The 23,843-nt window shown below is 45.9% G+C and overlaps 1 protein-coding gene across 2 annotated transcripts in view; it reads left to right on the forward strand.

Annotated features, from left to right (window-relative positions):
• Positions 1-23,843, forward strand: part of GNG7 (G protein subunit gamma 7) — a 79,281-nt gene that overhangs the window by 19,343 nt on the left and 36,095 nt on the right. For both annotated transcript variants that reach the window (XM_080385495.1, XM_080385494.1), the window contains one exon: positions 5,504-5,582. The gene's annotated coding sequence lies outside the window, so the exon portion shown is untranslated. Of the gene's footprint in view, positions 1-5,503; positions 5,583-23,843 lie in introns of those variants that run through there.

Genomic DNA, 23,843 nt, shown 5'->3' on the forward strand with positions numbered 1-23,843 from the left:
AGGACTTAAAAAATGTTCCAGAGCAAGTTGCCAGAACAGACTTCCTAGCAACTTCACAATTAGCGATTTGCTTCCAAAAGCAAATGTGCACTGGCTGTGGCAGCTGTTACTTAGCAAAAATCCTGGGCTGTGTGCTGGAAAATGGCAGGAGTTCTGTGGACAAGGAAAAAAAGAATCTGTTCATCCCTTGGAGGAACTAATGGGGAAAAGTTAAACTTTACAAGCTCTCCCTTTACTGTGGATATTTTGCATTGGTTGTCCAGAGGCAATTGTTTGATAATGATTTGTAGGTATATATTTTTAGAGACTTGACAAATTCTACCTCTGGACCAAGATCTTTTGCCTATTATTAGAGCGCTAAGTAGGAGAATTAAACCTGGTGTTAGTTATTCCATTAAGGTTATTTAACTTTGAGTGTGATCTGAGCAACTTCACCTTCAGTAATCCATTTCTCTCCCTTCAACTCCACTAACGTGTCGGCACTGGGGGAACCTGAACTTCTGGTGTGGCACTGCGCCCTGCTTGCCCTCAGTGAGAAGAGGAGCCATGCTGCACAGCAGGTCGTTTCCTCATAATTACAGCACTGTTGTGAATCATGGTCTCATGCTGATGCATCTCTGTGTCAGTTCGTTATCTGTTGGTAATGCTTTAATTTAGCCCTGTGGTACGGAATGTAGCAGTTCCCAAGTTCCTTGCTTAGGGATCCATCAGGCATTTTAAAAGGAGCCTTTTGCTGTTTGACAGCTTCATTTTCTGTGAGCTGTTCTGTGTTACTCCATGTGCTGAACAAGTTTTCATCATCCCGTGGGCCAGGGAGGCCAGAGCTCCACACCAGCCCTGCTCCCTGCAGCAGGCCGTGCCACGCTGCTCTTAGCAGAGAGGCTGTTCTGCACAAATAGTGTGCTGACTGGCTCTGGGGTTTTTTAAAATGCATGGCTCTGCAGCACTCAGAATCTTTGGTAGCAAAATAAGCAGACCGCAGGTTGGAGTTAGTCTTTACAGCCTATGCAAATGCATTATTTTTTTTCTAGTTCTTGCTTTAAAACCCCAAGTCAGTTTGTCAGGAACATTGCACATCAACCTTCATTTGCAGAGGTGGTAGGGTTGGTGTCTTGTTCACCGTATGAATGCAGCGCCTTTGATTTTTGTGCTTTTTTACATATTGAAACATTCTTTAAAAATCTTAAGGACTAGCAGCACAATCGGCAGTCACTAAGAAGGATGAGTCTTTGACTCTTGTGTTCTTAAGCTCGCTCTAATCTTTTCATAGAACTTTTTATTAATCGCAGTTGGAATAGCTGATAGCATTGGCTGCCTGCCCACGAGATCTGCCGGATCTTGAAGCGTCCGAGGGAAGTATAGCAAGTTCCTCCTGCCGGTGAGCTGGAAGATCCTCGTGGAAAGGCTCTTCTGCAGAGGCTGCCTCCCACAGAGTTCCTGGCACCATGGGTTTTTTGGTGGGCTGGAATGGATGATCTGGCTTCCTTCGAGCCTTGCCCTGACTTTGAGGGAACGTTGGCAGCTGCAGGCTCCGGCCCTGGGAGATGCTTTGCATTACCAACTGTTGCTGCTTCCAGTTAGTTCGGAAAGGAATTCCCCTCCTTGCTGCCCACACCCACTTCGAGGTATCTCTTAAACTGCTGGTACTTGTGTTGTGTGTTTGCAGAGCGGGCTTGAGCAAGGGGTTCTGGCCCACATCGTAAACAGGGCGTAGGTTGAGAAGGTCCAAGTACAGCAAGGGGTTTTATCCAAACCTGTTGGTGTGACATGTTCCCATAGCAAGTAGCAGCTTCTAAAGAGAATGGTAGAGCCCCTCTGAGTCTCGCATGACAGCTCTTAGGATCTTTGTTCAGGTTTTGTTGCCAGCAAGTGCTGGCGTGCAATATCCGCCTGGAGGAAATGGCAGCCCGCTTATCGACCGTGTAGGAAACGGTACAAGTGGGAGATAGGGGAGTGTCTGCTGTGAGTGTGGCCATCCATGCACAGAGAGGTATGTGCAAAATAGTGACCGTTGTACTTAATGTACCGCAGTCCAGCTGATTTACTGAAGACCTTTCGCCAGCTGGGAAGTGCCTGATGAATGGTAGCCAGGAGCATGTCCAGTTAGTTTACCTCCTTGGCTCCGGGTCTTGTTTTTGATGTCAGTAAACAAGAGTGTGTGCGGTCACACCACTCAGTGAGCTTGGTCATGCTGCTGGATATCATGTTCTTTACCTTTGCACTGGGAGAAGCGTGGAAGGAAGGAGGGGGCAGAGTTTATTCCAGCACGCTGAGGTCAGGCTTGTTTTCCCTCTGAGCAAGAACAGACCAGCCCCTGGAGTCAGATTCTGCAAGCCTATAAACAAAAGGCTCATTTCTGCGGAAAGCCAAAGATGGTATTGTGTTCGTCTGGAAAGTTGTTGGGTTGTTTTTTCCTCTGCTGCAAACTGTTCCTCGTGTACTAGCTGCCAGATCAAAAGTCTGTGCAGGAGAAGTGCCACAGATGTTAAAGGGACATGGTCTGGGGTCTCTGCGAAGCTGGCGTTGATTGAGAACAGGAGGAGGGGGGAGCAGGGAGAAGCCCAAGCAGGAAGCAGCAGTGCTGGCTCACGCAGAGTTTGATTGCAGCCTAACAGGTAGCCTTCTAGCACAGGGCCTGTGTACAGGCACGTCTCCTGCCCAACTTAACTTTGCAGAGGCCACAAACCAGTACTGCAGAGATGGACTGTCTGGGATGATGAGGTGTTAAATACCCTTGTCAAATGTAGGTATGTCACAGGGAGGGTGGTGTTCATGGTGGTGTTATTCCCACGTGCTGCAGGGGAGCTGCTTCAGCTCTGCCTTCAGCTTGCAGAGGCTCCTGCTGTGGTTCTGGAATAGCCTTCAAATGGTAATGCCTGCAGAAAACATGAACGGCTCTTAAAATGGTGACTGACTTTAAAATTGGCAGTCCAGAAGTCCCTGTGTTGCTCTTAAAATGAAGGAAAGAGCCATCAAGAAGACAGGTGCGTTGAGAAAGTTAAAGGAAGAACAGTACAAATGAAAATAAAGAATGTGTGTGTTGTCCTGTCAGGTTTTCACTTTAGTTACAGCTTCAAGGCTTCATTTAGTCAAAAGGTAGATTTGATTTTAGGTGGCTTGTCTTTGAATGAGGTGTCGAGCTCTCTCCTGCAGCTTGAGGGTGGTGGCTGATTCCTGTAGCAGCTTGGCATTTATCAGCTCTTACAGAACACCAGAGACGCTTAAACAACTGCACATACTTCACGGGGCCAAGCTGCTTGCTATTTAAATCTGTTTGCAATTTAGAAGCCGTAATTATTTTTTCATGGTATGAAATCACGTATAGCTAGAAGAGCTGGGAGGCAGTGGAGTGAGGGTTGCAGCTGAAGGCTGGCTCAGTACAGCCTGTGATTTATGGAGGCAAGTTCGTTTCTTTTAGCAATTAGCAGGATATTGGGAAAGTAAGCTTAATTTATTTCCCTTATAAAAGGCACACCATCCTGTATGGAGAGGGCTGAAGAGCATATGGACTTACTGAGGGCTGAAATTCCTCCAGCCTGCTCATCGCACCCCCTTTCTGTGGAGGCTCATTAACTTGAGCTGCAGCTCCTTGTGATGGCAATGAATGCCTCCTTGGAGGCAGAGCAAGGGGGTCCCAGAAAGTGCTGCTCCTGAGGACGCCTCCCATGTTCTTGGTGGCTTTTCTTGCCTGCAGGACTTCACAGGTGCTGTTTTTCAACTCCGCAGTCCTGTGCGTGCTCCTTTATCTTCCGTACTATATTTTGGGAGGGCTGCGCTCACTTGGTTGGCAAATTCCCCTGAATTTCAGTCCCTTTGGGTTTATTACCGAATTCAGAACGGGGATCAGGCAGGCCTGTGCTGCTTAAGCAGGAATGATCGCAATGAGCAAGGCCCCAGCTTTGGCATCTGCTATTTCGGGCCAGGAGGAGGGCGCAGGCTCCTCTCCACCTGCTCTCCCCGGGTGCAGCTAAAGCCCTGCGGGGCCGGGGGCTGCCTCGGGGGGGAGTGTGCGGCCGATGCTGTGCAAAGCTTCGCAGGAGCAGGGGGAATGTGAGATCAGCAAGTGGCATGCTGATCCTGAAGGGATGGGTCCATGGTGATGGGCTTGGAGCTGTTCAGAGGCTGATGGCAAACCTGGTACCGTTTGCTCTCTGTCTGAATGCACTTTCACCCCATACACTTTTGCCCCTTATGCTTTCACCCCATGCTTCTTTTCGGGCTCTTTGTCTCCTAACCTCACACAGGTTCTTCTGTTTCATAGTAAGGCTTTTTCTCTTGCCCTCACCTTCATATTTATGCGGGTACCTGGCATTTCACAATCTCATTTGGAATATGGTATTTGTGAGAATTGTTATTGTAAAAAAAAAACATTAAAAAATAAAATTAAATATTGATTTTAAAATGATTGTTTATTCCTTACCCTTTGATTTACTGAAATCTGAAGAAGAAGATAGAGGTGAAAGGGGCAAGGCAAGCTGTGGCCTAAAACCCAGTGGAGAGTAAATGACGTGGGTTTTACTCCTTAAAAAAAATTGTTTGTGTTCAGACAGTTAAGTGGAGAAAACAAGCAGGGTTGGATTTCAGATCAGATGGATTCTTGGAATTAATCCCTAGGTCTCGCTCGCAACAGCTTTGACTTCAGTGTGGTAAGTTGGGCTGACCGGAGGAGGGTTGAGCAATATTTTACTGGTAAGCAGGAAGGAGGACGTCCTGCAGAGCCCTGTACCGCGGTGTAGCAGGGAAGCATCCCAGTATATAAGAAAGCAAAACACAACTTTGTTTTTCTCAGGGTGTTTTTAATGCTTTAAGGCCAGCTTGTTCCTAGATCATTTTGTTTGGTGCTTGTTACTTGAAAACTAAACTTGCCAGTAGGTTGTGTTAGCCGAGGACTCTGCTGGCTTTTTTGCTAAAACGCTGCTCTGCAGTGTTCCCCCCCCAGAATACAAAGGTGCAGATACCTTTCCCACCACAAGGGACTTAAGCTCAGTATCTGTTGTCTGTAGTCCAGTAGTTTGCAGTGAAATCTAGAGTAGAATATTTAAGTGAACTCTCATCCAGTAGTTGAAGCCTTAGTTATCTCTGGTTTCAGATGCCACACGTTTGGATTCAGTGTCTGAAATACACAGTGTGACCTCCAGGTCATGTGTGTTATTTATAAAAACAAATGAAATTGGGCTTACCTTCAGTGTGTGTCTGTTGCATGCAACAAAAAAAAAAAGATGTGCTTGGAAACGCTATAAAATTTGAAGAAATCAATGTTAATTTCAAAACGTAACTGAGACGTGGAATTCTTTTGATATAGGAAACTGCTACCAATAAAACAAGACAACTGCAGTGAAGGCAGTGTCTTCCTCATTACACCAATTATTGAAGTAAATATTGCTATGATAGCATTGCAGTCAGTGGAGTAAAATAGATTATTCCAAATTATAACTTCATTAATAATGCGCTGTCTGTTTAGTGTATCAGTGACAGATCTCCTAAATTCTTGTTTCCCTTCCAGAAGGAGTCATAACTGGGATCCGCGGCAGCCAGTGCACCCTACAAGACAGTAGCCGAAACTGCTCCACTGCAGTAAGAAGGTGAGCGAGAACTTGACCCTTGTGAAACTCACAGTATCGTTTCATTATTAATTTACCTTCTACTGATTAAGTTTTACCTGCTGCAGTGGGAAAATGCCACAGCCAGATAACACCTCAGTGGTGGCTGCCCAGCTACATTAGCTATTCGGAGGTGGTGTTCTGATCCGATTCTTCATGCTCCTGCCGGTCTGAGACAAAGGCTGGTGATTACTCGTTGCCCACGTGGAGCGACATTATGTAACAGTAATCCACCTCCTTAATTAGGGAAGAAGATCTATAGATTCCAAAGAAGACATGTCCCTCTTAGTCAGAAGGCGTGAGGTGTGTGTGGGAGCTTTTGTTCTTGCTGGAAGCCAAGGGAAGCAGCAGGCTTTAACTGCTGTAGCTGGATGATGAAGTTCAGTTTCCTTTTTTATCTAGCCTTTGCTGGAACGTATGTACGTGTTAACCAGTAGCACACGAACAGGAGATACTGCAAATGATGGCTTTTTCTTTCCATGTAATAGCGTTTTTGCTCTGTGCTGCAATATTAGATGCTGCAAATGTCCCGTCTTCTCCCTGCCCTCTAAGCAGGATGGTCAAGGGTAGAGGCAGGAGATTCAATGCGTGATTTCAGGTGCTTGTCTCACTTGTCCTGGGCTGTTTTCTCTCATTGGTTTCACATTGATCCCACTGAAGCTGCTACTTTCTGGATGTATGCGACAACCGTAATGATTTTTGCCCATTCTGCTGAGGACAGCTCTTTCAAATCACCTTGTATTCCATTAAAATTATTAAATGGTCGGTTCCAATCTTCCCTATACAAACAATCAACACTAAAACAGTGTCTGGTAATGCTGACTAACAAATCCTGTAATTAGTAATCTTCCAGTTAATGAAGCAGCATGGTGATTAAAGCCTCATGACTTTTCTACAGAAGCAATAAGTTAAATATCAGTTGTGCAGTTTTAAATTGCCCTAGAGCTTTGTGTGATCTCAGACACAGAATAAATCAGCTCAAAGTTTTAGACTAATTTTTCCATTTTGTTGGTACTTTCCCTGTGTGCCCCCAAGTACAGTATTTAAATTTGGACTGGAATGATGCCTGTAGCTGTAGTTCACCTTCTAGTAAGCTTCACCGACCTCACTACATAAAGGAGATGGGTCACGTTGGAGTAAACTTTAGTGTGCTTGAAGGAAATGACGGTGAGATTAAGCATGGCGTTTGGTCTGCACAGATGTCCTAGCAACAGCATTTCACCAGTGTACTTCCACTGTTTTCTTTTCCAAAATAGTTCCTGGAGTTTTTCACACGGCCTTGTCTTCACGTATCTTTTTCTTCTGAGGTCTTGAATCTCATCTGCCGTACCGATGGCAGTTCTGTGGCACCACGCGTGACGCGATGCAGTTGGGTCTAACCACATCCCATTTGTCCATCATTGCCCTCCTCATCACCAGATGCTGACTTTTAGGTGCAGCTGCTTATATTGAAATACTTAGAAATCTTCTTAGTAGGCTTTAAAGAAATGATAACTATTGCTGCTTGGAACACTCAATAGCTGGAAATTTCACAGCAGGATACGGGCTGCAGTATGTGAGCGTGGGTGTCCCCTTTCTCTGGTCGCTTCCATCTTCATAGTGTAATACTTGGTATGAGTGCTTTCCGTGGAGCCTCCAAAGTCCCTTCATGCATCAGCAGTCCTTTTGTGAAATCCTGTATTTCCTGTGCCATGTGTGAAATACCAGCTAGGTAAAGGAACTCAGGCTTGGTGAGATGACAAACCCGTAGCTGAGAATAGAGTATCTTGCTCACATAGTTCTGTTGTCCTAGAGATGGATTATCTTTAGATCAAGGGTGCTGTATTTCAAAGAAGAGAGGAGCGTTGCTTGCTTCTGTTAGTGTACCCACTGGAAATGAAGGAGCAGGAGGCTGAGTCCGTGGTTCAAACTTCCTGGTTTTCATGAGGCATTTGACAGCCCCAGTGGGGCTTTGGGGGGAAGCGGGTCAGACTGGTGCTGCTTTGGGACAGGAGGAAAAGTTGGACAGATGGCGAACGGTTGCTGTTCTGCAGGCGCTCAGAATCGTTCAGATCTATGTGATTCCAAAGCTAGAGGTTTTGTGTTTCTACATGTGTTGCTGCAGGGTTTTTGGAGGTGGAAATGGGGGCTAAATATACGTCTTTGTGCCTTTTGGGTATCATCTAAATTAACGAAGTTCGCTGGGAAAAACCGCATCTATGGAGTGACTGCCTGCAGTGAGCTGCTCTGCGCTGCAGAGGTCTCTGTTAAGCCACCTAAGCCTTTGGAGTGTTGTAATTTGAAAGCTGTTGTTATGCTGTGGCCTTTTAATATTAAACAACGTATGTACATTTTAATAAAAGAGGCTGTCACACTACCACTGCTTTAATTGCAGCTAACAGCGTGGTCCAGCCAGCACAGCGGAGCGAGGCACTGCAGGAGACGACAAGTCTCCGTGGAGCACTTGGAAGTGTCAGCTTAGGTTTTGCAAGGGGCAGGATGGCTTTTCTCGCTGCCCTTAGCACTGAGCCTAGCTCTGCAGAGCAGTCCCAATCCAGAGGTGCCTACAGAGCCGGGTTTGTGCCGCCTGGCCATCCCAGCAGTGCGTGTCACCAGATGGCAGCACCCTGCCCCGCGCTGGGTGTTATTTCTGGCCAGGAGATTCCTCGGTCCCCTGGATTCAACACCACAGTCTAGACTTACTGACAGACAGGATTCTTCTCCTGTTAGGTAAGCAAGATGTGGACGCCCATTATGCAAATTCTCAGCCATAGTGTCCCTCTGTAACATTTTTCAAATTGTCTAAATAAGGTGCTGTTTCATACAAAAATTTGTAGCAAGCCTTTTGGGTAGCTTTCAACTGCCTTGCCCTCTAGGCATGACTCTTTTTTTTTTTTTTTTTTTTTGAAGATAGCTAATCAGTGCAGACTGGGTGCTTTTTGCCCTTAACAGCTGTCCAGATGTGGACAGTAGGAAGAGGCAGGCTGCGTAAAGAGCAAATGTTGTTCAAATAAAAAACTTAGTGCCCAGTAGCTCTTGCCCCTGTCACTGCAGGGACTGTTACATGGCCTGTTCATGCCTGCATGGATTCCATTAAATAGAACATCATTACACAGCCTCAACAGGCGTTTTTGTTTGAGCACTGTAAGCATGCATCTGGGGAAGGAAAGGGTTAGAGGGTGCAGCAGCCCAGCACCTTTCCCCATCAGGTTCTTGAACCTGGACAGAGGTGTTGCCCTGTCTAGTGGCTTGTGTGACTTGCACCCTTCATGTCCTAGCCTGAGGGAGGTGAGAATTGATCATGACTGATGATCTGAAGTGGCTGGAAATGTCTGTGGCATTTTTACCGTTTTTTGTGGATTTTTTTTTTAAGAGAAATCAAATGAGCCTTTTGGGCCTGATGACTACTGACTTATTCTTGCAGCTGTAGACCAGAGAGGCTTTTCTCATGTATTTGTTGTATGAGCACTAACTTCTGAGCACTTAGTATTTCTCCAAATGTTTATAATGTGGTTCTGTAGCTCATATCTGCCCCCAACCTGAATTTGCTTTAGCCTCTTCAAGCCTCAGAGCACACAGTCTGACACAAATAGCTGGGAAGAGATGACTGAAGGCTTAATAAGATGCTCGTTGGGTCAGTATCTGGCAGCCAACCAACAAGGCAGACTTTCAAATTGCTGTTAGTACTGCATGGTGATCACATCTCTTCTCAAGAAAACATTGAAAAGCTTCCTAATCTTGAATTCACTGCGAAGGCACGTGATTTTCTGGGAATTAGCTTGAATGCACTGCAGAGTGGTTCATAAATACCTACATGGCCTAATATTAGATAATGGAAAAACAAGTACAGCAGGGGTTTTGTCAGTTTTCTTCATGGTGGCCCTTCAGCCAGCGCTGGTGGCCTGTCTATTTATGCCAGGAGCTGCCAGCTTTGATGCATTTATTCCTTAACTATCTAAGAAAGGAAAAAAGCCTGTATTTGTTAAATTGCAACATTACCTCTGTTTTACTGCATATTATTTGGTTTGGGGCATAGGTAATTCTTTGAAGATTTTTTTTAGATATTTTCAGGGGGAATGATAATACGCTGTGTACCCTGTAGTGCCTGCGAAGCTGCGGTGTCTGGATGTTCAAGCTGATGTTGACAGCCAGGAGTAAGACTTTGTCCTTTGCTGCCCTCTCCGTGCTGGGTGGGACTCTCCCTTCCCCGTCCTGTGGGCTGCAGTCCCATCCCTTCCTGCCGTGGGAACGCTGTCCTTCAGCCTCCTCCTGCACCAGCCCTGAAATGTGCTCTGCACATTAAGGGCTTATCGCAGCCCCTGGTTACCGGCGATGCCTCGTGATATGATCTTTCATCTGCAGCTTCCCAATACAGCTGTGCTCTTGGTAACTTGCATGAGTTTAAACGGTCCGCTTGCTTCCAGCAGCGTTATATAAACCATCTCCAGCTTGCCTGCTCATTTTGAAAGTGTATTTTAACATTTCTGTTTTGAGATCTGAGATAATGAAAGGGGGTGAGCATTGCTGAGTCAGTTCTTACTGGCTCTGGTTTTTGTCCTTCCTGCCCTCCCACATGCTCCACCTGCACACCAAGCTAACCTTCAGCAGCAGCAGCAGCCCACATGGGCTTTCCTCCCAACAGCTAGCAGTAAACAGAGGCTGGGTTCCCATTCTTCTGCTCCTTGACCTGAGATAACAGTCTCGTTATTTTGGAAAAGCCGTGGTTGAGCTGCCTTGGAGAGCTGGGAAGGAAAAATGGGGGTCTCTGAAGTTTGGGCAAGACGCTGCTCTGTCCTGCCTTTGCCAAACTGGCCAACAGCCAGGATAATTAAATCAGCCTTTCCTTTTGAAACACCTAAATTCTAGGTAAACATGAATATATCTTTATGGTCGTTTTCAGCTGCAGGGCTGAGGTTTCCTTGTTTGACAGTATTGTGTGCAACTTGGAGGTGCTCGATGCTGTCGTCTGCTGGCCCGGGAGCTGATTGAGTCAGTCACACATCACTGAGTAAACCTGACTTTTCTTTTGGTGTGTGAGATGCTGACGGACATGCAAGACATTACCTATTGCTGTTCGATGAGGTGGTATGGTGGCATCTGTGGTGGAGGTTGTATAAATGCTGGGTGGGTTTTTGTTTTTCAGAAAGCCATAGCACTCTAGCACTGCTTGCAGTATCACACGCAGTCAGCGAGCCTCGGAGCTGGCCTGTGCTAAACCAGGTTTGTACAGCTTGTAATAAACTCTTTGAAGTTTAGATCTGCCTAAGCACTTTTCTATCGATGTGCAAAAATGCCTACTGTGATTTTTTTTTTTTTATCTAAACCTTTTATTTTCTAGTGAGATAGGAAGGCCCTGGTTGTGGGCTGACTGGAAGAACAGTTCACTCCTGTGTGAACTTGTAGACAAGATGGGGAAACAATCTGTCCTGCTGTGAAATTCGGTCTGTTTGAAATGCAAATTGCTGAGAGGGTGCAGGGGATTTAGGCCAATAATCCAGCTGTCAATTGTTTTTATAATTGATTTCTAACTTTCTAGTGTGAAAGCCCTCAATCTCTTATCTGAATCTCACTGAATTTGGGCTTTCAAGTTGTGGGACAGAGTTGCATAGGCATATTGTTATTAAGCAGGTTTGCTTGTTCTTTATCTAGTTTTTCTAAGTATAGATATATGTAAAAGTGCCTAAACAGCACTAACTTTACATATTTCCAGCGGGTTTCCCATCCTGGCACAGGGTGCACGTACAGCTGCTCTCTTGCTGCTGTCTGGACAGGCTTGCATTCCTCAGCCCTGAGGCCAGCATTCCTTTGCTCCTCTGCACCAGCTCATTTGTTTAGTATTTGTTTAAATTTTGAATCCCAGAACTGTCTCCAGATCACTTAAGCTACCAGACACCTTTATTAGTTGTATGTACAGCCCCCACCCTCTGGTATTTTAGATCTTGTTCATACTCACTAAAATAAAATGGGTATTGGCAACTTTCAGTTGCTTGTTGCTGTAGTTCACTGGAATTAATCTGGAATCCCCAAATGCCATTTGATTGAGTAAAGGCAGTTGCAGTTTGCTTATTAGGCGCTCAGTTAAAAATCTGAAAGGAAAATTGTTTTTTTAAAATTATGATGGCAGCTTGGCCTGGAGAAATCTCCTGTTTTGGATTTCTCCTTCTCTGCTCTGTGTACACAGAAGCTGATGTGTGAGCTGTTCTTTCCTTAGAATTCAACTTTTCTGCCAGTCCAGCCCAGAAAGGCTCACAGTGTTACTGTCACACGCTCCCACTGCATGTGGCCATGGGGAAGATGTTTGTGCAAAAGTGTCTGGTAGGAAATTCATCAATTTGTTTGGATGCTGTGCTTCTAAACCTGAAGTGCACCTCTGCTTTCTATCTATTGCTTTCCTCAGCTTGATTTATTATTAGTAACTATTTGATGGAAGTGGATAGTTCACATCCCCCAGGTCAGACCAACCTTTTTCTGGGGGGGAGGAACCCAAACCAGCCCCAACAGACATCCTGTTCCTCAGTGTCTTTGATGTTACTCCGAACTTGGTGCGTCCAGCCTGAGCTGGAGTTGAACTAAGACAGCAGTGTTGGAATTCTTAATCTTTTTAAAAACTAGACATAAGTAGATTTATTTTTTTTTATAAATCTGGACTTTCTGTGTAACAGTGAGGACGTGGCCAGCACTGTGCCAGGTGCAGTAAATCATTGATCTGTAAGAAATAGGCACCCACAGTACAAACAAATTAAGAACTTGAACTTTCCTTGGAAGCCTCCCATTTGAATATTACCGTAGCCTGATGATGAAATGTAATCGATTCTCAGCATTTGGAAGCACACCAGCAGGTCACTGACCATTCATAGCCAAAGGCTGGACAAAGCCTGCCTGGTTAAACCATATTACATCATCTGTACTGGGCGCTTCTTAGGCGTGAATCCCCTGGGACTTGTCTTGGCTTCGGTAGCCCTGAACTGAAGGGACGCTTTAATTCCACCACAGATCTCAAATCTGGTTTGTTTTTTCTGCAGATAGTCCCCAGCCTGGGGGACGGCTTTGGTTCTATAGAAAATACCTGCTACAATTAACTTGGTAGAGCATCTGCAACAGAACAAAAAAAAAAACCCCAAACCTTCAGTAGCATGAGGATAGGCAGTTTCATCCAAGAAATTTCCTTATAAAGTATCGCTACGGCTGCAAAGCCTTGCCAACAGGAGTGGCCCGCACTGCCAGTAATTTCTCTCCTTTTCCTTTCCCTGTTGCAGTAAAGCCCATGCTTCTGCCAAAGTCACACCCACTGCACTGTGATCGATGCAAAGTGTGGAGATTGCCGGAGATCTGCGAGACACATGGGTTTCTGTGCCTGACGCTGGAACTGGAGATGAGGAGAGGGTAGTGCTGCAGAACAGTTGTGAAGGGTGCATGCTGTCAATTTTAATCCTGGCACAGCCAGCCCCTGCAACAAAAGGAAATGATTCCTTAGCGTGCTGAACAGCGCTTGCTGCCCCTTCTCATTGGTTTCGGTGTGGAAAAAAAACAAACATGAGTCACGCAAACTGCTTTTACAGGTCTCTGCCTCTGCAAACCAGTCCTGCTCTCCTTAATTTTTCTTTCACTCTTCAAAGAAAGTGGCTAAAACCAAATCAACTGCTAGCTTGGTGGGACAGCAGCTAAACACCCAAGCTCTGAAAGAAACCTTTTTCTTTTTTTTCTAAACTATTGCACTTGAACTAATCAGCACCAAGTGTTTGCTAGGATGAAATCCTGGCTTACTCCTAGCACTGCTGGGATCGAGCTGGTGGGGGGTTAGCTTTAAGGACGCAAGCTTTGGGAAGCTCAGCTCTGTCAAGGATGACCAAAGCTTGTCATGCTTTGGCAGATGGAATAACAGGAAGTATTTTCGGGCTGTCCCCAAGAAGCCTGGTTCCTTTTAAAAACAAAGCAGATTAGCTCAGAAGGCAGTGATTCAGTTTTTGGGTTTGATTATCCGCAGCTGATGGAGCAGCCCCTGTCCTTGGCTGGAGGGGAGATGGCTCTGTTGCAGGGCTGAGGGGTTTTATGCCATGGCTGCATGTTGGAGCAGCCGTAGAGTGAAAGTTGTTCAGCTTTTGTAGTAAAACCTTGTGTTCAGCAAAAATGGTTACTCAGTCCGCAAATACATTATGCAGCCTTTTGAGATAAGCTGTAATTCAAACCTTTAGGTTGTCTGGAGCAGGATTTTTTATAAGTTGGGTCCCTATGAACTATGACTGTATCTTACAAAATATTTCGTGGGTATTTTAATGGTTTGAAATTATCTCAGTCCTTTTTGCTGTGTCATGTGAGATCTTGCAACAGGTGATCCGTAGAGGAATAATAGTTAACTTCTGCATTGTGCAAAGGATTTCTTTCGGTTAGCTGCTGGTCATTGTGCAAGCACATTTACAGCTTTATCAGCATCGACAAGAATCCTGTCTCCTCGGTGACAAATGCTGTTTTCTGTCTGTGTCTAAGTGCTTTGTTAAAATTTACAGTGGCCTTGCAGGAAAAGGTCAGTTGTTTTCCCAAGGTCGTGCAGGAAAGCTGTGGCAGAACTGGTGTAGGAACCTGGGCTGCAGTCTTCGGGTCTGTGGTTTCGCCTCGGGGCTTCCCTTGCTCATTGCTCACTGTGCCGCTCTGAAACAGAGGGTGAGAGTGACTTACTCAGAGGACCCGCTTATTTTTTTAACTATAGTGTGTGCCTCTGCAGAACTAGACATGACTAACTGCTCTCCGAGGCAGGCATTAAAGCAGCCTTTGCTCAAAGTGTGCTGGGGAGCGCTGTAATCTTGGAAGAAGGCTGGATGAAATCAGGCTGCTCTGCTGCCTTCCCGGGGTTGCTGCTGTCAGAGTCAAACTGCCAGGTGAATTTGTGCCCTGTCTCTAGTGCTTGTAGTTAAAAGTGTGATTTTGGTGGGGTTTTTTGTTTTTTGTTTTTTAAATGCAACAGCCAGTGCTCAAAGTTGAATTGCACTTGAAACAGGACAGGACTTACAGTTCTCCATGTCTAATTTGAGCTCAGTGAGGTACTCAAAGCATTTTCTTAACCACTCATCCAGCACCACTTAATGACACCTGATTTTTCAGAAGGTCCCTCTCATGTCCCCGGCTGACAGCTGAGTTATCACATCTTTCCACGCAGTCTGTAATTTGTCGGTGATGACCATTCTTTGATGTCCCTTCTCTTCACCTCTTCTACACATGAATTTACAAACCAGTTTTCCTTCCTTCCTATGTGCTTGAAATGTTTTTCTAAGAATTTAATTTCTGCAGCATGTGCAAAAGTCCTCTGCATTTTTGATCAGACACAACCGGCAGTGTGCAGACAGGCAAGGGAAAGTCTGAGATCATGGCAGTCTCTGTGTATGACTTCTTGTGTAACTGAGATAATCCCAGTTCAATATGTCAAAAAAAGACCAGGAGTCACATCCCGATTCTCTCTCTTCAGTGGCCTTGTTCAGATTTCAGCCTTCTGAGAAGTACCTTGAGGTGCTGCAGTTGTTTGTAACCTGGTTTTTTTCCCCAGTTTTCTCCTTTTCCTTCTACCTCTTGACACTTCAAGTGTTACATTTGTATCAGACTAAAATTTGGGGATATGAACACCTTCTGTCAATTTTCTGTGAACTGCAGCCTGATTGTGAATTCTTCTCTGTATACAAAGGAGAGGGGGACTAGGAGACTCCAACATTTAAACACCTTTGCCTCAAAAATTCAGAGTAAGGGTTTGCTTAGTTGGATGCTTGGGTTCAGCAGAATAGACTTGCTTTATAGACCAATACCAAACAACTATTTGGTGTCTTCTGTTGCAATCATGAGTCACCCCTAAAACATTCTTTTGCAGCAAACTTATCAGCGCTGTAGGTCTTGTCCGAATGTGTTCCTGGCTTCTCTGCTCCAGGCTGCCCTCCAGCCATGTCACACTGCATCACTTTACAGAGACCAGCCTGTTTGTGTACCTGTCTCCTTCACGGTTCTGGGGTCATCTTGATGCAATACTGTCCCTTCGCTTACACAGCAAGTTTGTGTCTCAGGGAGCTGGGGGCTTTTATAGGGCCATGAATTTTTGGGTACCTGAAGCGATGCATGCAGCCCTTTGAGGGGGATGGTTGCAGAACTCTGAGAGGCCAGACAGATGGAGAGGGTGCACTTTGGGAGCACTGAGTGTGTTATACCCATTAGTGGTACCCACTCCTCTTGCTTTTGTCAAAGCTGGCGTGTCGATCCAAGGATATCTTGCTATTTGGCTGAATCATGGAAAAAGGAGAGGGAAGAGCTGATGCAGGGATTCGGGTTCAGAGGTGCGGCCAACACAACAATAAGGGCTACGTGCCCTCATCTCCGGTCGTTAGCTTGAATGAGTGCAGGGGTGTGAGAGTGCAAACACCAAAAATCTGCTCTATTATAGTTTGATGTGAAATACTTGAGCAGGATATGACTGAAATGTTGCGGTTGTGATGGAGTAGCTGCATGCGTCACGTGGGGATGTGCACAGCGTATTTATTTTTACTAGTGGAATCTCTTGTCTTCCCATTGCTCTCATATCTGATGCTTTCTTTGGTCTTTTTTGGTATGGATGTTGCTGTTTGTTCTTCAGATGAGTTGACACCTCTTTGCTTTCACTAGATTTGGGGAAATGACCTCTGCTTTCCCACAGTCAGGTGCTGGATTTCACAGCTGTCTTCACTGGAGCAGGTTTCTAGCCGGTTGCCATTTGAGCATCACATCTGGGAAATGCATTACTGGGTAAGAATGGCTTGTAATAGGGTTCTCAGGCTCAATACAATCAGTTTAAGGAGCACGGTTGGTTTTGGATAGCTTGGACCTTGGGTAAAAAGGGTAGTCATGGTCCCTCAGGGACCCTGAAAGGCAGCAGGACAGGAGGTGAGCTGAGAGCTCGAGATGAGTTGAGTAAACTGCTATAGCTGGAGAATGGGAACGGCTCCTCTGTTGTCTTTGTGCCAAAACAACTCTGGGAGTCTCCTCAAGAGAAATAAAATGGCTTAGGTCCAGTATTTACTGTTGGATGGGGAAAAGCAGTGATGAGCTTACAGGCCGTTCACACGGCTGGGGCTGTGTGAATCATCTTGCACAGTTACCCAGCTCGGTAGGTCATCTGTCTGCCTTGCTTGGCTCTCCTCAACGTCTCCTCTCTTGCCATTCCCATGATGGGAGGGGAGGGGGAGAAGATGTGGTGAACTCGGTGAGTTTCCTGTGGTTGGGTGACTCAATTAGTACTCAGTTGTCTTACTAATGCGTTCCTCGTGTCACTGCCTGATCTGGCCTAAGCACCTTCAGACCTGCTGGTGGGTAGTGCCTGCTTGGCACATGGTGGCCACCATCCCCGCCACGGCAATGCCACCCGGAGCCTTTGGTAACTGTGCTTCAAAGACCAAACCCTGCTCATCTTTAGGATGCCTGTGAATATACCCCTAACAGTTTATATGAAAACTGTTCCAGAATGCAGTTCCCTTGGCTGTCAGTTTTTTCTTAATCAAAGCTCGATTTATCCTGTTGGAGCCTCAGCCTGCTGCTCCTGGTTTTGCTGGAGCCGGGTGCTAGTAGTGGGTTTCCTTCCAGGTATGCAGTGTCCCTCCACCCTAGTCTAAACACCCTGTTTCTTTCAACAGCTTTTGCCTGGAGGCTGTTCCCGCATCCTTTTCCAGAACTCTTTAAATATGAAATTTGTACTTGGGAAAACATTGCTGCATTTCTGCAGTTTAATTTCTCTCTTGTTAAAGCCAACTGCTTCATTTTTCCTCCCTTTTACAAATAGCAGAATTAATGTGGGTTGTAGGTGATGTGCAGCTAATGGTGTCTGTCGATCCTCACCCCTTTCTTCCTATTGCTGTCAGGGCTTGCTCCAGTCTCAGATGTTCGGAGACTGTAATAATTGGGCTCCTTCACACCACTGCTCCTTCTTAATATTAGACTGAAATTAATAGAGGTATAGGTGCCATTTTTCTGAGTGTTAAGCTCTGCCTTAATACTTCACCTGGCAATTAAAATGGTCAGTGGGAGCGGCAAAGCATGAGGTTGAGTTGGAGCAACAATATTCCTTAATGTTTTCAGCTATTTCTGTGCCTGCTGTAGAATTTTAGTGGTGAATATATTAGTTTATGCCTGCAGTGTGCCATCTCCTTTGGCTGAAATCCCAAGTGAAACTCCTACCGCTGAGCATCTCTGGTTTACTGAGGCTTCGCAGAAAAGCCTATTGAATTTTTTTACAGTTGTTAGCTTACAAATGTATGTCACAAAGTTCTGTCTGTGGAAGGATTGTCCACGTCCGGACATTGGCATCTTGCTCCTGCTTTCTGCAGCAATTTCCTCTGTGTTCCCCAGCGTAATCTCGATGCCTCCGCCCTGCTTTTTTCTGCGCTGGCAGCTCTTTTGCATTCTGCAGGGCTGGCAGGTTGGCGTGGCGGGGAAGCCCTGGGCATCTGAAGACACACAAGTCTGTTCCCAGCAGTGGTTACTCTGGGAAGCGTAAGCACGAACGGATTAACGGCAAACAGAAATGCTATTTACGTGGTTCCAAGCAGAGCAAAAAAAAAAAAAAAAAAAACTCAGAACTGCAACCGTTGCTGAAGCTGGGTTCAGCGCCAGGGCTGTCTGTATTGGTGGCTGGCTCCGCTCGACTTCACACCAGCAGCTAAATCAACAGGCAGTTCAGTTTGATGGAGTTCCAGGAAGGGCCTGAGAAATAGCTTTTTGCTGTGGTTGTGTGTTGCTCTTGCTGCTCTGACGTGGAGCCCCACGCTCAGAGTATCCAGATCTGGGGTGCAAAGAGGTGCACAGTGCAGGCAGAGTGCTCTAATCCTGCTCAGGCTCTGAAGCGAGCAGCTTAATCCAACAAATTGATCCTTGAGTTTTGCCTTCAAATGTTTTATTCAGGCTGTTTATATGGATGATTTCAAGTGGAAAGCTCATGAGTTGCTGCATCTTAGGCAGCTTTTTTCTCTTCTGGAGCTGATGAAAGTATGCTCCTACATACAAAGAACTCTTGAAGCAGCTTTTCAGAAACCATGACTGATCCATCTTATGTGCTCTCTTTAAAATTGTCATGATGTCTGCAGGTCGTTTCACAGGAAACAGGAATCTAATGGTTGAAAGGGCCCGTGCAGGCTGCCTTGTGCTGCGTCTGCAAGCTGCTCCATCTGCAAGTTGCATTTTGGGTTTGCAGGCTTTGTCCTGTATCCTGTTGCATGCTTTCAGGTCAGCTGAAATGAGAGATGGTACGATGCTGTGCTGTCCGTGGGAACAAAGGGTGCGGGAATAGCTTCCCCTCGTTCCCTCGAGCTGTCCCGCTGACACAAATCTTGTCTCTGTCAGTACAGCACGGTGTGGGAGCTGGCTGGCTCCCGGCAGGACCCACAGGGTGTATTGGATAAACCTGTTGGGCTATTTACCTTCCCAGAGGGGAGAGAAGCAGTTGGGAGGTAGTTTAAGACAGGGCTTGTTGGAATAGGTGGGAGGTGGCAAGCAACACCTCAGTTGTTTGTTTCTTGTAATGAGTTTCCCACATTGTTAGCAGGGCTGTAAATTAGACTTAGACGGGGAGCTCAGTTTTCCACGGTCCAGAAATATCTGGTATTTTGAAGGGACTTATTTTGTTGCCAGAATATACAAAAGCATTCGTGTGTTTCTGTAAGTTCAGCAGGCCTGGGACCCTTCATTGCAAAAAAAGTTGCTGGGTTTAATGTGCTATTAAGATAAATTTCTAATTAGTTTCCCATTGAGAGCCCTCTTCTAACATTTTTGTGGGATCTTCGCTCTGCATGCTTTTGCACGTGTCTGACTTAAAGACTCATTCTCTAACTGCAAATTTGTTGTGGTGTTTCTTTGGGTTCCTAAAGAGGTGACAGCTAGTGGTAGGATCTACAGGCATCCAGCAAAATTCGAATTCTCAAGATTTGAAGCTGTTGTGTGAGAAAGGGCGTCCTATATAAGCCGGCACAGAAGTAATACCAAGCTTGAGGTAGAGGAAGGGAACTGAAAGGCTTCCATGCATTCAGCCTGGTCTTGAACCAAGGGTCCAGCTGCCAGACAGGCCAAAAGCAGCGGATACGTTTATCATAAATATTAATTATTTGGGGAGGAAAATTAGGAGGGCTGTGGGGTTACTTTTGGTGGTACTATGCTGTACAGCCTGCTGTATGACTCAAGCGTGTCACATTCCTGGGTTTGCCTTTTTTAAAATGTGATGAAGACTTAACTCCAGTGCTTTAATTAAAAGCTGTTTGCATTCATCAATACAGGGTGAAAATAGCTGGAGGGTATACACAAGCTATCCTCCACATAGGAGGTGAGTCCAACAGATTATTTTTCCCTACAAGACAAAGTTACAGCACAGTGAAGACTAACCAGGTGGTTGTGCTGATGATGAGTTTATTCTGCCCAAGTTCATGGCCATGTTTAGCCTATCTCACCTTACTAGGGCTGTAATAGACCTGGAGAGGTGACAAACATGGTCTCGGTGCAGACCTGTGTTAACCTTTTGATATTTTGATATATTTTGGGTTTGCTGTAGCTGCTGCTGGTGAATCTGCCTTATGGCTGGTGCTAATTCCCAGGTAGTGCTGTTTTTCCCCCAAATAAAAGCCATAGAAACCTTAGCCGAGTGATCTGACAGCAGTAGTGGCACACACCGATGACGATGGGAGCTTTTGTTGTTTACCCCGATGACTATGGGGCCGTTTGCCGGGCAGTAGCTGTTCAGGGGCAGCGTTAGGCTGTGCCCGGAGGAACTAACGAGCCACGCTTCCCTTGCTGATAGTGAGCCAAAGCCCAGGCGGCACGCTTAGTTGCTTACCGGCGCACCTTGGTTTCAGTAACCAGGCACTGCGCTTGTTCCTGATTCTTAGTTAAGGCACCAAAACCCTGCTTTCCAGGCACCTAGGGAAGCGCACATCTGTGATGTCTTACAAATATCTCTTTTTGCAAGAGCCGTGGTGCTGAGCAATGTATGTTAGCTCTAGGGACTTCGGGATACACAGAGGAGGCTACCTCAGAGTATGCTTTTTTTTTTTTTTTTTAATCTTTGCACACACCACAGCCTGCCTGAATAACTGTAATATCACCCCTTCCCCACCTCAGGAGAGCTCTTCCTCATGCGTACTGTTAGATGCAGTTGATGGGGCTGCTGTTCGTCAAGGTGAGATGATCCTGCTGCCTGCCCTCATCTGGCCTGGCAGGGTGCAGGGAAAAGCACAAAACCAGTGATTCCAGTTCAGTTTCTGATCAAACACTTGGTGCTTCCTGAAACGCAATGGCCTCTTGCATAGGTACAGCAGTAAAAAGGCTTCTGTGTGTTTAAAACTTAAGTCATATAAGGACTAGTTTATGTCTATTTTATCCATCATTCCCTTTCTGGTATACCTAAATCCTAATAACAATTAATTGTGTTATGTCTAAAATAGAAGCTTTTAATACCTTTTACCAGGATGCTCCTTGTGTTTCACTAGTTGCTACAGAGGTTCATGTGGAGGCAACCCAAGGTCTGTGTAAAGGGCACCTGGACACAGCACAGATGCTTCTGCCGGTTACCTGGGGGTGCCTGATGCTCCCCTTTTCCAGCAGGCTGTATTCTCTTCTCTTCATGGCAGCATTATGTGCCTGACACTCAGTGCTGCTTGCATCTGGCTGCTTGCCATGCCCACCTCCACTGGCCAGGAGCTGCAGAAGATTTAGAAAATGCGAGTCAATTTCAAGTCCTTTACACTTTTAATATCTTTAGGAGAAATATTTTGTTTAGGTACTGATGGAGAGAGATTGTGCATCAAACCAGTGTGATTTGTTCATGAGTTTTTTTTCTTAATTAGAGAAGTGTTCCTTTAGAATTGATCTTTCCTCCTGCCCCTATCCTGCTCAGGCAGCAGAACAGCAGCAGATCTCAGTCTGCAGACAACCTGTCGCCTGTACTCCCTCGTCGTGATGCTTCACCAGAAACAAGTCCGATCCTGGCTGTGTCCGCGCAGCTGCAGCACCTGGCATTAACCCCAGCAGCTCCAGCTCCCGCTGCTCGCGGAGAATGAAAGAGATGCCATGGTAGAGCACACAGGGAAGGAAGGGGGTAGCTGGGAGTGCAGGTGGGTAGATGAAGATCTGCAATTCGCTGCTCTTCTATGGTGCTGTTGCCTTTAGAGCCTTTCAGCAGTTTTTCGATTATATCGGCCTTCTCAGGCCACCAGTACAGGTTAATATTCCAGATGAGTGTTGACCAGCTGTTGGCACGCAGCGAATGCCATATAACTGGTTTCCTGCGTTGGAAGGAACAGATGAGATACAGTGGTGATAAGAGAGGAGCCTCAAATCACTTTTAAGTTCAGGAGCTTTAGAAATCATAAAACCAGTAGCTATGGCCCAGCTGGACTGCCTGGTTTCTTGCACATTTTCCTTCCTTTCCTGCTGGCTGCTCTCCAGGATGAGCAGCTTTGCACAGTGGATCTTTAGGCTGACACAGCCTGAGCGCTATAGAAGCTGTGTGTATAGAGGCTGACCTTTTTTGTTGGAAACTCCTCTGTTCCTCCATTTAATGCCATGGCTTCAAAACACAATACGTGCAAATTAATCAGAATCTGGAAGATTTGAAAAAGCAAGCCAATCTCTTCTGAGCAGAGAAGCTCTTGATTCTTAATCTGTGGCATTTGTATACATGGTGCTGTTCTAATTGTAGGATTCTGCAGAACCAGTTTGTGAGTGTTAGGAGGAACAATTCGGCACAAGCAGAACTGGCTGCTGCAGAAGGAGCAGCTCGTTGCACAGAGCCCAGCACTGTGTGCCAGCACAGGACTTCTGCCTCTGGTCAGGACAGTCTGCACTGCAGCTGGCTCTGTGCTCTGTTGAAAATAGACAAGTTGTACACTTTGAACTGGGTCACTGTGTTTTTCCTGGTGTGTTGTGGTTTGGTTTTTTTTGGTTTTTTTTTTTTGGTAGATAACAGGCTATTTCTCCAGATGCGTCTGAAAGGAGTATTAAAACCTGCCTAGAGCTGCGATGTAACTGCAACAGTGCAGTCAGGGCCTGCCGAGGTTTATCAGCACCGAAGCTGATGCTTTGTAATCATGCATAGCTTTATTTAGCAGGGTTATTTACATGTGCTGAAGTGTTTCCTTCTATCTAGTTTAATTCTGTTACAGTAAACTGATTCCAAACCACTGGTTGAAAGCACCTACAATTGGTGCTGTTTTACTTAAACTCATCAGATCCCTTTTCCAGAGCAAAGCTGCTGGTCTCTGGGATCGAGCCAGCCAGGACTTGAGCTCTCTGCTGTCACTGGACCATGTAAATATTAATTACTTTTGCAGCTCTGGAAAATTATGCATAGCAAAAACCTGCCTATGTAAGATTGCTGTGTGAAAATAAGTTACCTATCTCTTTTTTTCCTCTTTGTGGTGTTTGTTGGGACAGAACTGCAGTTGGAACTGAAGCACCCTGGGACAGGCACCGGTTGTTCCACGTGGAAAGTGCAACTTGGTTGCTGCCCTTTTATAAGGTGTGTGCTTCTGATCTTGCAGGAGTTGAGAGGTTAATCTGGACCATCCAAAGATTGATGTTTATACAAAGTGTAAAGCCAGTGACATTTACCAGGCACTTACTGGCATAGTTGATTGGGAGTCACTGGATGGGGATTTATTTTTTTAGCTGTCTTTGTTCTGCAGGGTTGCTAATATTCCCAAATGGAGTGTGCTTTTATCAGCAGCATCTGTGGTGCACAGTCTGACTCATGTGCTCTTTGAGTGAGGATGACAAATGGAGAGTGGAGACAAACAACTCCCCAGGATCAGCAAGCACCAAGAGGGGGGGAAGGAGAGAATGGTCATCTCAAAGGCGTTTCTAATAATGGCCTAATTGCTGCCCTCATGCGGGGAAGCTTCACTTTTTGCTTCTGAAGGAATCTAATGCAGACTTCTTTGGAAGCAGAGGAGAGAAAACAAGTGTCTCTGACAGACTGGAAAATTCTGCAGATTCCCAGTTTCCCTGAGCTCGAGGAGCGGTGTGCCCCCAACGCACCTCTAACACCTTGCGTTTGATGCTTGAACCGTCCCTGCATGCTTGCAGCACCCGGGGGCGGTTTGTTGTTGAAGACATCCTGCACATGCTTGGCTGACTCACAGCACTGAATTTTAACAGACTCCATTACAGCAGTGGCCTGTCATCCTGCTGCAGCTGTCCAGCAAAGGTACCTCGTGTCCCCTGGCAGCAAGACAGGTGGAAACAGCCAGTGTTGACTGTTAAAGGAGCTCAGTCACACTCTTT

This window comes from Falco punctatus, assembly GCF_963210335.1.
Source record: "Falco punctatus genome assembly, chromosome: 4".
NCBI lineage: Eukaryota > Metazoa > Chordata > Aves > Falconiformes > Falconidae > Falco > Falco punctatus.